We start from the raw sequence: 873 nt of genomic DNA, 5'->3' as shown, positions 1-873 counted from the left end.
CTTCATGGTTGCTTCTGCTTCCCAAGTAGCTCCCTCTACTGACTGACTCCTCCACAAAACCTTGACTGAAGCGACTTCTTTGTTTCTCAACCTTCGAACCTGACGATCAAGAATCTCAACTGGCACATCCTCATAAGTGAGACTATCCTTCACAACCACACTTTCTAAAGGCACAATATACGTTGGGTCACCCACACACTTTTTCAACAATTAAATGTGGAAAACCGAATGCACTGCCGCTAATTGTTGGCAACTCTAACTCATAAGCCACTTTACCAACTCTTTTCAAGATCTTGTAAGGGCTACATATCTAGGACTGAGCTTCCCTTTCTTGCCAAATCTCATCACCCCTTTCATAGGATACACTTTTAGGAAAAACCAATCATCAACTTGGAACTCTAGTTCCCTTCTTCTCACATCTGCATAAAATTTCTGGAGACTCTGGGCAGTCTTAAGTCTATCTCTAATGAGTTGCACTTTCTCCATAGCATCAAGAACTGAATCTACTCCTATCAAGGCTACTTCACCTACTTCGAATCAACCAACTGGAGATCTACATCTATGCCCATACAATGCCTCATAAGGGGCCATCTAAATGCTGGAATGGTAACTATTGTTGTAGGTGAACTCAATGAGAGGAAAGTGATCATCCCAACTACCCTTGAAGTCGATCACACAGGCTCTCAACATGTCCTCTAAGGTCTGAATGGTACGTTCTGCCTGACCATCCGTCTGGGAATGAAATGCTGTGCTATGATTAACCTGAGTACCAAGACCCTTCTGAAAGGACTTCCAGAAGTGAGAGGTAAACTGAGGACCTCTATCTGAGATGATAGACAAAGGAACCCCATGCAACCTCACAATCTCATTCAG

The sequence above is a fragment of the Solanum tuberosum genome, unplaced genomic scaffold (assembly GCF_000226075.1).
Source record: "Solanum tuberosum cultivar DM 1-3 516 R44 unplaced genomic scaffold, SolTub_3.0 scf00257, whole genome shotgun sequence".
NCBI classification, from domain to species: domain Eukaryota; kingdom Viridiplantae; phylum Streptophyta; class Magnoliopsida; order Solanales; family Solanaceae; genus Solanum; species Solanum tuberosum.
Note: the sequence above shows the minus strand (reverse complement) of the source record.